This window comes from Elephas maximus, chromosome X, assembly GCF_024166365.1.
Source record: "Elephas maximus indicus isolate mEleMax1 chromosome X, mEleMax1 primary haplotype, whole genome shotgun sequence".
Lineage (NCBI taxonomy): Eukaryota > Metazoa > Chordata > Mammalia > Proboscidea > Elephantidae > Elephas > Elephas maximus.
Window position 1 is genome coordinate 33,807,348 of NC_064846.1, and position 14,086 is coordinate 33,821,433.

Consider the following 14,086-nt stretch of genomic DNA (forward strand, 5'->3'; position numbering starts at 1 on the left):
AGCTACTTCGTTTCCCATCATCAAAAGTCACCTAGTCCCATTGATTTGTTGGCTCATTTTCACAGTTTTTAAAACTTTAATGTATCTCAGGCACTGTGCTAGGCTCTAGAGAGACAAAACAAAACAAAACAAAAAACATCAGACAAACCCCCTAACCTGGAGGAGCTTATAGGTTATCAAGAAACAGACATGTTAATAGAACCTTTTGTTGTGCTATAAAAACAAAAAAAGATCAAACCCATTGTTGTCCAGTCGCTTGCGACTCGTAGCAACCCTATAGGACGGAGTAGAATTGCCCCATAGAGTTTCCAAGGAGCACCTGATGGATTTGAACTGCTGACCCTTTGGTTACCAGTCATAACACTTAACCACTATGCTACCTTGGACAAATGCACATAATGCTATGGAGAAACAGAGCTCATGAAGAGCTAACTCTTCATTTTGATGGATAAATAGAAGTTAACTACACAAAAAATTGAGAGGATGCATTTCTTTAATAATATCTTGGCTTCTCTACTTTCTTTGCCAGGTTCATAGCCCCACCCTGATCCAGATCTAAGTCAAATCGATCTCAGACTGTTTATTACATTAGTCTTCATGCGTCCTCTGTGATGTCCTAACTGCCCTGCTATCCACTGGCCCCAATCCATCCTCTACCCTGCTAACAGATTAACCTTTATAAAACACTGCTTTACAAAAATCATTCACTCTCTCCCAACCACCTCTACCCATTCCAAAATCTTCACTGATTCCCCACTGCTTTGATCTGGCATTCGGTACTCTCCCAAATCCAGCCCTCATCTATGGACCCAATCTTATCTATAATTTCTGACGTCTAACCTACTTCCTACTCATATTAAATCTGTGTGTGATTTCTCAAGCTTGTAGATATGTGCTTGCCTCTGTAGTTTGCTCACATGGATCTTATTCAGAATGACTTCCCCTTTCTGAACCCCACGCAGATCTTAGCCCTACTCTTCCTTCAAGAAGTAGCTCAAGCCCCATACCTTTTGTAGAGCCTACCTGGTCTACCCCATCCCTGCATGATTACTCTTTTCTCCAACAGACTTCAGTCACCTAGAATTTAACATATTTAATCTTCTACTGAACTTACTTAAAAAATATATTTTCTTGTGTTTTTAGTGAAAGTTTACACAGCAAATTAGGTTCCCATTTAACAATTTCTACACAATTTGTTCAGTGACATTGGTTACATTTTACACAGTGTGTCACCTTTCTCATTATTTCCGTATGGTTTTTCCATTTTCAGTAATCTAGTTTCCCTGCCCCTTTGCCTTCTCTTCTTTGTTTTAGAGTAAGTGTTGACCATTCGATCTCATATAGATAATTTTTTAAAGGAGCACAGTACTCATGGGTGATATTGTTTATTTTATGGACCAGTTTGTTATTTAGCTAATAGATGACCTCATGGGATAGTTTTGTTTCAAAGTTTAAAGAGTATTTCAAGGTAGTAGTCTCAGGGAGTCCTCCAGTCTCAACTGGTCTGGTAAGTCGGGACTTTCTAAGAATTTGAGTTCTGCTCCACATTTTGCTCCCATTTTATCAAGGTCCATATAATCTATTGTGTTCCCGATCAGAACAGTCAGTAGTGGTAGCTGGGCACCATCTAGTACCCCTGGTCTCAGGGTAGATGAGGTCATGATTCATGCAGACTGTTAGTTCTGTGGACTAGTTTTTTCTCTGATTCTTTGATTTCCTTCATTCTCTTTTACTCTGGACACATAGAGGCCAATAGTTGTATCTTAGATGGATGCTCACAAGCTTTTAAGATCCCAGATACTACTCATAAAACTAGGGTGCAGAACATAAACTTTACATATTATATTATGCCAACTGATTGAGTTGTCCCACAAGACTATGATCTCAAGCCTGCAGACCCCGTAAACGAACCCCAGGAGGTGTCTGTGCACTTACTTTCCATGTGCAATCCCAATCTCCAGGGACTGTATTACTTAAGGACAGGAACTGTATTTTGTGCTCCTTAGTATCCCCAGTATATAAGTAACTCGGGAAATTTTTATGATGATGATGATACGTAATGTGTACATATAAGGGAGATCTGTGGAAACTTTTAAAACTTGTCTTTCCACACCATGTAGGGTGAGCCACTCAAATTGCTCATATGCAGGACCAAGGTGAAAGCTTTCTTGGGGATAAAAATAAAGCCAGAGTCACCTAATGTTTATAGGGGCCAGCAAAGGAACTTAATTAGACTGGGGGTAACCCAATATTTATTTATTCAACAAATATTTACGTAGTGCTTACTTACTATTTGTTGGGCATTATTCTAAGTGCTTTAAAAGAATTAGTTAATTTAGTCTTCACCACAACCCTACTTTTACTATCACCATTTTAGAGATGGAAAAACCAAGGCATAGAGAGGTTAAGTCGTTTTCCCAAGGTCACATGGGTAGTAAGTAATAGATCTAGAATTTCAACTCAGGCACTCTGTCTTCTTGGAGTCCCTGGGTGATGCAAATGGTTAAGTGCTGGGCTACTAACCAAAAGGTTGATGGTTCAAATCCACTCAGGGGCACCTCAGAAATAAGGCCTGGCAGTCTTCCTCTGAAAGGTTACAGCCTTGAAAACCCCATATACTGCAGTTCTGCTCTGCACACATAGGGTTGTCATGAGTTGGAATAGGCTCAATGGCACCTAACAACAACTCTGTCTTCTAGATTGTCTTTACTTGACCATTGCATGATACTTATTTTACAGAAAGGAACTTTGAGTCCAATGGTGAGCTAGAGAGAGTATGATGAATCTAAAGACGTTTAAATTTATTTAAAAGAAAATTTATGAGCCAAAATAAACATGTCTATGAGTCAGGTCTGGTTGCACAGTGGTTAAAAGATAGGGCTGCTAACCAAAAGGTCAGCATTTCAAATACCCAAGCCTCTCCTTGGAAATTACAGGGCAGTTCTACTCTGTCTTATAGGGTTGCTATGAGTCGAAATAAACTCAACGGCAACAGGTTTGGTGTTTTTTTGGTTATGAGTCAGATCAGACTACACGTCAACATAAACATAGAGAAAACAAATCCTCACAGCTGGACCAGTAAACAACATCATGATAAATGGAGAAAATATTGAAGGTGTCAAGAATTTAATTTTACTTGGACCCACAATCAACCCCCATGTAACCAGCAATCAAGAAATCAAAGTATTGCATTGGGCACATCTGCTGCAAAAGATCTCTCAAAAGTGTTAAAAAGCAAAGATGTCACTTTGAGGACTAAGGTAAGCCTGACCCAAGCTGTGGTATTTTCACTCTCCTCATATGCGTGCAAAAGCTGGACAATGAATAAAGAAGATCAAAGGAGAATTGATGCATTTGGAATAACGGTGTTGGCGAAGAACACTGAATATTCTGTAGACTGCCAGAAGAAAGAACAAATCTGTCTTGGAAGAAGTACAGCCAGAATACTCCTTAGAAGTAAGGTTGACATGACTTCATCTCAAGTACTTTGGACATGTTATCAGGAGGGACCAGTCCCTGGAGACGGACATCATGCATGGTAAAGTAGAGGGTCAGTGAAAAAGAGGGAGATCCTCAATGAGATGGATTGACACAGTGGCTGCAACAATGGGCTCCAGCATAACAAGGATTGTGAGGACGGCACAGGACCAGGCAGTGTTTCATTCTGTTGTATATATAGAGTCATTATGAGTCAGAAGCGACTTGAAGACACCCAAGGGCAGCAACAAACAATGGGAAAGGAGAGAATTGGGGGAGCAGGAAGGCAGGGCTAACTATTTATACCCTAGGCAATTACCTTGTGCTCTCTTATTCAATCCTCACAATGACATAGTGAAGGATTTTTAAATTATCTTCCCATTTCACAGATGGGTAAACTAAGGCTCCTTGCAAGGTTATCACTTAAGGAACATCTCAGTCAGTAAGTAGAAGATCTTCAATGAGATGGATTGACACAGTGACTGCAACAATAGGCTGAAACATAGCAACGATTGTGAGGATGGCACAGGGCCGGGCAGTGTTTTGTTCTGTTGAACATAGGGTCACTACGAGTCAGAACCAACTGGAAAGCACCTAACAACAGCAACACGCGTCAGGTCAGCCAGAGAACTAACAGTTTGCAACTTCTGGATTCAGTCCAACAGTGATGGGAGAATGTTAATTCTTCTCTGTCCTTAGTAAAACCACACCCGTTCTAGGGCAACAAGAAGCATCCCTGGTGATTTCCTCTTCACCCTGACATCAGCTCACATGCCCGCTGTGGGGATTTTTTGAAGAAAAGGAAATATCAGTGCGATGTTCACTGTCATCACTTTATATATTTAGATTTGCAGATTCAATTTGCAAGAGATTTATGAACCTCTCAAAGAAACTAATAGCTCCCCTGCATTTGCTCCCAAATTGCTTTGTTTATACCTTTACCAAAACCAAAACCCAAAACCCATTGCTGTCAAGTTGATTCTGACTCATAGTGACCCTATTGGTTCTTGTTGTTGTTAGGTGCCATCAAGTCGGTTCCGACTCATAGCAACCCCATACCAAAGTATTTATCAAATGTCACTCTTTCTCTAATTTGAAACAAAGGATTTTCTACCTTATTTTTAGTCCAAAAGAAACTATCTCTTCAAACAGTTATAGATTTTAACAGCTTCTGACAGCTTTGCTATGTGTTGATTTAAAATACATTTAGAAGTCCTTATCGGCTTCTAACTTTTGTAGTTTACCTTCTGATACAGGACATCCTCTTTTTTTTTTTGACCATATTAAATAAATTTATTTATTTATTTATTTATCCTTTTTTTTAATTAACTTTTATTAAGCTTCAAGTGAACGTTTACAAATCCAATCAGTCTGTCACATATAAGTTTACATACATCTTACTCCGTACTCCCACCTGCTCTTCCCCTATTGAGTCAGCCCTTTCAGTCTCTCCTTTCGTGACAATTTTGCCAGCTTCCCTCTCTCTCTATCCTCCCATCCCCCCTCCAGACAAGAGCTGCCAACACACTCTCAAGTGGCCACCTGATATAATTAGCTCACTCTTCATCAGCATCTCTCTCCCACCCGCTGACCAGTCCCTTTCATGTCTGATGCGTTGTCTTCGGGGATGGTTCCTGTTCTGTGCTGACAGAATGTCTGGGGAGCATGGCCGCCGGGATTCCTCTAGTCTCAGTCAGACCATTAAGTATGGTCTTTTTATGAGAATTTGGGGTCTGCATCTCACTGATCTCCTGTTCCCTCAGGAGTTCTCTGTTGTGCTCCCTGTCAGGGCAGTCATCGGTTGTGGCCGGGCACCAACTAGTTCTTCTGGTCTCAGGGTAATGTAGGTCTCTGGTTCATGGGGCCCTTTCTGTCTCTTGGGCTCCTAGTTGTCGTGTGACCTTGGTGTTCTTCATTTTCCTTTGCTCCAGGTGGGTTGAGACCAATTGATGCATCTTAGATGGCCGCTTGTTAGCATTTAAGACCCCAGACACCACATTTCAAAGTGGGATGCAGAATGTTTTCATAATAGAATTATTTTGCCAATTGACTTAGAAGTCCCCTCAAACCATGTTCCCCAGACCCCCGCCCCTGCTCCGCTGACCTTTGAAGCATTCATTTTATCCCAGAAACCTCTTTGCTTTTGGTCCAGTCCAATTGAGCTGACCTTCCATGTATTGAGTGTAGTCTTTCCCTTCACCCAAAGCAGTTCTTATCTACTGATTAATCAATAAAAAACCCTCTCCCTCCCTCCCTCCCTCCCTCCCCCCTTCGTAACCACAAAAGTATGTGTTCTTCTCAGTTTTTACTATTTCTCAAGATCTTATAATAGTGGTCTTATACAATATTTGTCTTTTTGCCTCTGACTAATTTCGCTCAGCGTAATGCCTTCCAGGTTCCTCCATGTTATGAAATGTTTCACAGATTCGTCACTGTTCTTTACCGATGTGTAGTATTCCATTGTGTGAATATACCACAATTTATTTACCCATTCATCCGTTGATGGACACCTTGGTTGCTTCCAGCTTTTTGCTATTGTGAACAGAGCTGCAATAAACATGGGTGTGCATATATCTGTTTGTGTGAAGGCTCTTGTATCTCTAGGGTATATTCTGAGGAGTGGGATTTCTGGGTTGTATGGTAGTTCTATTTCTAACTGTTTAAGATAACGCCAGATAGATTTCCAAAGTGGTTGTACCATTTTACATTCCCACCAGCAGTGTATAAGAGTTCCAATCTCTCTGCAGCCTCTCCAACATTTATTATTTTGTGTTTTTTGGATTAATGCCATCCTTGTTGGTGTGAGATGGAATCTCATCGTAGTTTTAATTTGCATTTCTCTAAAGGACATCCTCTTTTACAGCATCTCCAGATATAAACTCAGACTTCTTCCAGAAAAGAATTTATATTTTTTTCCAATTTTTTATTGCAGTGCAATATATACAACAAACATTTCAACCATTTTTATGTGTACAATTCCGTGACGTTAACTATACTCACCATGTGCAGCATAGAACACACATTAATCTGCACCTTTGAAAATGTTGATAGTTTTAATGTTTTGGTTCAAAGCAATAAATGAAAATATGCAATAAATTTAGAAAAATCTGGAAAGTTTAAAGAAGTACAGAAAGTATAAAATTTTAGTCACAAATTCAAATGTACAAGAGTGCAATGTCTTTCTACTACTTAAATTTACCTCATTTTAACCTGCATTTCAACCTTCAGCAGTAAACTTAGTCCTAAGGTTGGCGGTTTGAACCCATCCAGCTGCTCCATGGGAGAAAGATTTGGCGTTCTGCTCCCATTAACCACATTCCCATAAACATAGAAAACCCTATGGGGCAGTTCTACTCCATCCTATAGGGTCGCTATGAGTTGAAATTGGCTTGATGGCACCTAACAGCAACAATACCAGTATAAGACTCTTTAAGTATTTCTGGTTTTAAACTTAATCCTTTATGATTCTCCTCACTCAACTCTTCCTTCTTCCTAGTTGTGCTAATTTCTTTTGCAGCATCAGAGTAGGGATGGCCTTGTCTAAATGTCAACCCTCTATTCTCACTGGTCTCTACTGACATGCACGTAGCTTGGTTAGCCTGGTCTTGGATATCAGATTGTCTGCATTCAATGCAGACTCACCTACTTCTGTAAGTCGCTTGGTATGAACAATGCACAGTAATGGTTTGGGGGCGGAATAAGCAGTGGAATGGGGAGCCTGGCAGTAATCTTAGGCTGACTGAGCCTCTTTTCTCAGCTCGTACAGGTACGGCTGACTTGCTGAGACTCAGTTAAATTCTCCACTGGCTTCAGCTGTTCACTCCGCATCTTCTGCTACTTAAGTTCCCTTCCCCTGTGCAATAACTAAATCCTGGAAGAGATGCTATTTCTCAGTTCTCAACTCTTTATCCTGATCCGGGTGGACACATGGAAACTTTTAAGATTTCCTACACATACTTTGGAAATCAAGGGAAATTCAGGTGAAGTGGAGAAATATCAGTTCTCTGCCTAAACGCGTACCACCACACTGCCGTTTTCACTCCAACACAACCACTCCATGATCGCTGGCTCAATCTGAGAGGCTGCCTCCACCAAGAGGTACAGTTAGGAGATGGGGCACGTTTAGAAGCCTCAAAATCTATCTAAAGTTTTTAAAAATCTTGACCCCCTCCCCCGCCCCATCTCAATGGATTTTGACCTGGGAAGCATGGTCACACATTGACATCTGTAGTTTCTTGCTCTAATTTTCTAGACTTCTCCCCAGCAGAAAGCATTCTTCTCTCCTCTTTTTGTAGATGGAAAACTGTTCCTATATCATTATGAGTTCTTCTTTATTGGATGGTTCATAATTTACACTCTTTGTCCACCAGTCTTTGCTCTTGATATGCAAAGGCAAGTGCTATGGATTGAATTTTGCTCCCAAAAAGAAATGTGAAAGGCCTAACTTCTGTGCCTGTAAATAGGATTCTGTTTAGAAACAGAGTTTTTTTGTTATGTTAATGAGACCATTCCAGAGTAGAGTGGGTCCTATACCTAATCATTTCTCAGTGGTGTCTTATAAAAAGAAGAGAATAGACATAAAGGTGCACACAGGAGCAAAATAGAGGCAATGTGAGGACTTGTCTACAAGCAAAAGAATTCCAAGGATTGCTGACAGACACCAGAAACTAGGAAAGAGGCCCACAGAAGGAACTGACACAGCCAAAACCCTGATTTGGACTTTCAGCCTTAAGAACTGTGAAGAAATAAATTTCTGTTCTTTAAAGCTATCCGTGTGTGGTATTTTTTGTTACAGCAACACTAGGTAACTAAGACAGCAAGGTTTTAAAATTACTAAAATATTCTTTTTCTCTCTAGAGTGCCTCACTTTAGCAAATAAAATTTTCTTTGGCATTCAGACTCTCTTCCTAGCTAAGGACTAAAATACTATTTTGAAACTCAAATGTAAAGGTTTTTACCCTTTGTTGTGTTGGGTTATTGCTTGTCCTCTCTTCCCTGAGGCAATAAGCTTCAGTTGTTGTTGTTGTTAGGTGCCACCGAGTCGGTTCCAACTCATAGTGACCCCATGCACAACCGAACGACACACTGCCCAGTCCTGCACCATCCTTACAATGGTTGTTATGCTTGAGCTCATTGTTGCAGCCACTGTGTCAATCCACCTCAGTGAGGGTTTTCCTCTTTTCCGCTGACCCTGTACTCTGCCAAGCATGATGTCCTTCTCCAGGGACTGATCCCTCCTGACAACATGTCCAAAGTATGTACGATGCAGTCTCGCCATCCTTGCCTCTAAGGAGCATTCTGGCCACACTTCTTCCAAGACAGATTTGTTCGTTCTTTTGGCAGTCCATGGTATATTCAATATTCTTCGCCAACAACACAATTCAAAGGTGTTAACTCTTCTTCGGTCTTCCTTATTCATCGTCCAGCTTTCGCATGCATGTGACGTGCTTGAAAATACCATGGCTTGGGTCAGGTGCACCTTAGTCTTCAGGGTGACGTCTTTGCTCTTCAACACTGAAGAGGTCTTTTGCAGCAGATTTACCCAATGCAATGCATCTTTTGATTTCTTGACTACTGCTTCCATGGCTGTTGATTGTGGATCCAAGTAAAATGAAATCCTTGACAACTTTAATCTTTTGTCCGTTTATTATGATGTTGCTCATTGGTCCAGTTGTGAGGATTTTTGTTTTCTTTATGCTGAGGTGTAATCCATACTGAAGGCTGTGGTCTTTGATCTTCATTAGTAAGTGCTTCAAGTCCTCTTCACTTTCAGCAAGCAAGGTTGTGTCACCTGCATAACACAGGTTGTTAATGAGTCTTCCTCCAATCCTGATGCCCCGTTCTTCTTCATATAGTCCAGCTTCTCGTATTATTTGGTCAGCATACAGATTAAATAGATATGGTAAAAGAATACAACCCTGACGCACACCTTTCCTGACTTTAAACCACGCAGTATCCCCTTGTTCTGTCCCAACAACTGCCTCTTGATCTATGTAAAGGTTCTTCATGAGCACAATTAAGTGTTCTGGAATTCCCATTCTTCGCAGTGTTATCCATAGTTTGTTATGATCCACACAGTCGAATGCCTTTGCATAGTCAACAAAACACAGCTAAACATCCTTCTGGTATTCTCTGCTTTCAGCCAGGATCCATCTGACATCAACAATGATATCCCTGGTTCCACGTCCTCTTCTGAAACCGGGGCCTGAATTTCTGGCAGTTCCCTGTTGATATACTGCTGCAGCCGTTTTTGACTGATCTTCAGCAAAATTTTGCTTGCGTGTGATATTAATGATATTGTTCTATAATTTCCACATTCGGTTGGATCACCTTTCTTGGGGATAGGCATAAATATGGATCTCTTTTAGTCAGTTGGCCAGGAAGCTGTTTTCCATATTTCTTGGCATAGAGGAGTGAGCACTTCCAGCGTTGGATCTGTTTGTTGAAACATCACAATTGATATTCCATCAATTCCTGGAGGCTTGATTTTCACCAATGCCTTCAGAGCAACTTGGACTTCTTCCTTCAGTACCATTGGTTCCCAATCATATGCCACCTCTTGAAATGGTTGAATATCGACTATTTCTTTTTGATATAAAGACTCTGCGCATTCCTTCTATCTTCTTTTGATGCTTCCTGAGTCATTTAATATTTTCTCCATGGAGTCTTTCACTATTGCAACTCGAGGCTTGAATTTTTTCTTCAGTTCTTGCAGCTTGAGAAACACCGAGCATGTTCTTCTCTTTTGGTTTTCCGTCTCCAGCTCTTTGCACATGTCATTACAATACTTTACTTTGTCTTCTCGAGAGGCCCTTTGAAATCTTCTGTTCAGTTCTTTTACTTCATCAATTCTTCCTTTTGCTTTAGCTGCTCAACGTTCCAGAGCAAGTTTCAAAGTCTCCTCTGACATACATCTTGGTCTTTTATTTCTTTCCTGTCTTTTCAGTGACCTCTTGCTTTCTTCATGGATGATGTCCTTGATGTCATTCCACAACTTGTCTGGTCTTTGGTCACTAGTGTTCAATGCGCCAAATCTATTCTTCAGATGGTCTCTAAATTCAGGTGGGATACACTCAAGGTTGTATTTTGGCTCTCATGGACATGCTCTGATTTTCTTCAGTTTCAGCTTGAACTTGCATATGAGGAATTGATGGTCTGTTCCACAGTCGGCCCCTGGCCTTTTTCTGATTGATGATACTGAGCTTTTCCATCGTCACTTTCCACAGATGTAGTCAATTTGATTTCTGTGTGTTCCATCTGGCGAGGTCCATGTGTATAGTTGCCATTTATGTTGGTGAAAGAAGGTATTTGCAATGAAGAAGTCATTGGTCTTGCAAAATTCTATCATTCAATCTCTGGCATTGTTCCTATCACCAAGGCCATATTTTCCAACTATTGATCCTTCTTTGTTTCCAACTTTCGCATTCCAATCACCAGTAATTATCAATACATCTTGATTGCATGTTCAATCAATTTCAGTCTGCAGCAGCTGATAAACATCTTGTATTTCTTCATCTTTGGCCCTAGTGGTTGGTACGTAAATTTGAATAATAGTCGTATTAACTGGTCTTTGGCTTATGGATATTACCCTATCACTGCCAGCGTTGTATTTCAGGATAGATCTTGAAACATTCTTTTTGACGATGAACGCAACACCATTCCTCTTCGAGTTGTCATTCCCAGCATAGTCGACTATATGATTGTCTGATTAAAAATGGCCAATACCAGTCCATTTCAGCTCACTAATGCCTAGGAAATCGATGTTTATGCATTCCATTTCATTTTTGATGTTTTCCAATTTTTCTAGATTCATACTTCATACATTCCAGGTTCCGATTATTAATGGGTGTTTGCAGCTGTTTCTTCTCATTTGAGTCATGCCACATCTGCAAATGAAGGTCTCAAAATTTCGTTCCATCCACATCATTAAGGTCAACTCTACTTTGAGGAAGCAGCTCTTCCCCAGTCATCTTTTTTTTTTTTAATAACTTTTATTAAGCTTCAAGTGAACGTTTACAAATCCAATCAGTTCGTCACATATAAGTTTACATACTTCTCACTCCCCACTCCCACTTGCTCTCCCCCTCTTGAGTCAGCCCTTTCAGTCTCTCCTTTCTTGACAATTTTGCCAGCTTCCCTCTCTCTCTATCCTCCCATCCCCCCTCCAGACAAGAGTTGCCAACACAATCTCAAGTGTCCACCTGATATAATTAGCTCACTCTTCATCAGCGTCTCTCTCCCACCCGCTGACCCGTCCCTTTCATGTCTGATGAGTTGTCTTCGGGGATGGTTCCTGTCCTGTGTCAACAGAAGGTCTGGGGAGCATGGCCGCTGGGATTCCTCCAGACTCAGTCAGACCATTAAGTTTGGTCTTTTTATGAGAATTTGGGGTCTGTATCCCACTGATCTCCTGCTCCCTCAGGGGTCCTCTGTTGTGCTCCCTGTCAGGGCAGTCATCGACTGTGGCCGGGCACCAACTAGTTCTTCTGGTCTCAGGATGATGTAGGTCTCTGGTTCATGTGGCCCTTTCTGTCTCTTGGGCTCTTAGTTGTCGTGTGGCCTTGGTGTTCTTCATTTTCCTTTGCTCCAGGTGGGTTGAGACCAATTGATGCATCTTAGATGGCCGCTTGTTAGCATTTAAGACCCCAGACGCCACATTTCAAAGTGGGATGCAGAATGATTTCATAATAGAATTATTTTGCCAATTGACTTAGAAGTCCCCGCAAACCATGTTCCCCAGACCCCCGCCCCTGCTCCTCTGACCTTTGAAGCATTCATTTTATCCCGGAAACTTCTTTGCTTTTGGTCCAGTCCAATTGAGCTGACCTTCCATGTATTGAGTGTAGTCTTTCCCTTCACCCAAAGCCGTTCTTATCTACTGATTAATCAATAAAAAACCCTCTCCCACCCTCCCTCCCTCCCTCCCCGCCTCGTAACCACAAAAGTATGTGTTCTTCTCACTTTATACTATTTCTCAAGATCTTATAATAGTGGTCTTATACAATATTTGTCCTTTTGCCTCTGACTCATTTCGCTCAGCATAATGCCTTCCAGGTTCCTCCATGTTATGAAATGTTTCACAGATTCGTCACTGTTCTTTATCGATGCGTAGTATTCCATTGTGTGAATATACCACAATTTATTTACCCATTCATCCGTTGATGGACACCTTGGTTGCTTCCAGCTTTTTGCTATTGTAAACAGAGCTGCAATAAACATGGGTGTGCATATATCTGTTTGTGTGAAGGCTCTTGTATCTCTAGGGTATATTCCTAGGAGTGGGATTTCTGGGTTGTATGGTAGTTCTATTTCTAACTGTTTAAGATAACGCCAGATAGATTTCCAAAGTGGTTGTACCATTTTACATTCCCACCAGCAGTGTATAAGAGTTCCAATCTCTCCGCAGCCTCTCCAAAATTTATTATTTTGTGTTTTTTGGATTAATGCCAGCCTTGCTGGTGTGAGATGGAATCTCATCGTAGTTTTAATTTGCATTTCTCTAATGGCTAATGATCGAGAGCATTTTCTCATGTATCTGTTAGCTGCCTGAATATCTTCTTTAGTGAAATGTGTGTTCATATCCTTTGCCCACTTTTTGATTGGGTTGTTTGTCTTTTTGTGGTTGAGTTTTGACAGAATAATGTAGATTTTAGAGATCAGGCGCTGGTCGGAGATGTCATAGCTGAAAATTCTTTCCCAGTCTGTAGGTGGTCTTTTTACTCTTTTGGAGAAGTCTCTAGATGAGCATAGGTGTTTGATTTTTAGGAGCTCCCAGTTATCGGGTTTCTCTTCATCATTTTTGGTAATGTTTTGTATTCTGTTTATACCTTGTATTAGGGCTCCTAGGGTTGTCCCAATTTTTTCTTCCATGATCTTTATCATTTTAGTCTTTATGTTTAGGTCTTTGATCCACTTGGAGTTAGTTTTTGTGCATGGTGTGAGGTATGGGTCCTGTTTCATTTTTTTGCAAATGGATATCCAGTTATGCCAGCACCATTTGTTAAAAAGGCTATCTTTTCCCCAGTTAATTGACACTGGTCCTTTGTCAAATATCAGCTGCTCATACGTGGATGGATCTATGTCTGGGTTCTCAATTCTGTTCCATTGGTCTATGTGTCTGTTGTTGTAGCAATACCAGGCTGTTTTGACTACTGTGGCTGTATAATAGGTTCTGAAGTCAGGTAAGGTGAGGCCTCCCACTTTCTTCTTCTTTTTCAGTAGTGCTTGGCTTATCCGGGGCTTCTTTCCCTTCCATATGAAATTGGTGATTTGTTTCTCTATCCCCTTAAAATATGACATTGGAATTTGGATCGGAAGTGCGTTAAATGTATAGATGGCTTTTGGTAGAATAGACATTTTTACTATGTTAAGTCTTCCTATCCATGAGCAGGGTATGTTTTTCCACTTAAGTATGTCCTTTTGAATTTCTTGTAGTAGAGCTTTGTAGTTTCCTTTGTATAGGTCTTTTACATCCTTGGTAAGATTTATTCCTAAGTATCTTATCTTCTTGGGGGCTACTGTGAATGGTATTGATTTGGTTATTTCCTCTTCGGTGTTCTTTTTGTTGATGTAGAGGAATCCAAGTGATTTTTGTATGTTTATTTTATAA